The sequence below is a fragment of the Apaloderma vittatum genome, unplaced genomic scaffold (assembly GCF_000703405.1).
Source record: "Apaloderma vittatum isolate BGI_N311 unplaced genomic scaffold, ASM70340v1 scaffold18861, whole genome shotgun sequence".
Lineage (NCBI taxonomy): Eukaryota > Metazoa > Chordata > Aves > Trogoniformes > Trogonidae > Apaloderma > Apaloderma vittatum.
Window position 1 is genome coordinate 1,237 of NW_009697586.1, and position 323 is coordinate 1,559.

The following is a 323-nucleotide window of genomic DNA, read 5'->3' on the forward strand; positions in this document are numbered from 1 at the left end:
GACCTTAGAGATCATCTAGTCCAACCTCCCTGTCATGGGCAGGGACGCCACCTCTCAACTAGACCAGGCAACACATGGGGACCGAGCGGGAATCAAACCCGCGACCTCTGTGTGGGTCATTGTTGTCAACACAGCACTCAAACCACTGAGCTAACCGGCATTTGAACTGGCTTGCTTAGAGTTGTAAATATTATAAAGAACCCTGCAGCAAAGGCAAGGAATTACACTGAAGGGGTTTTTTCCCCTTATAATCCTAGGTTTCAACAATGTGTTTATTACTCCCAGACAATTCATTCTGAAAGACAATATTTAAAATAAATTAA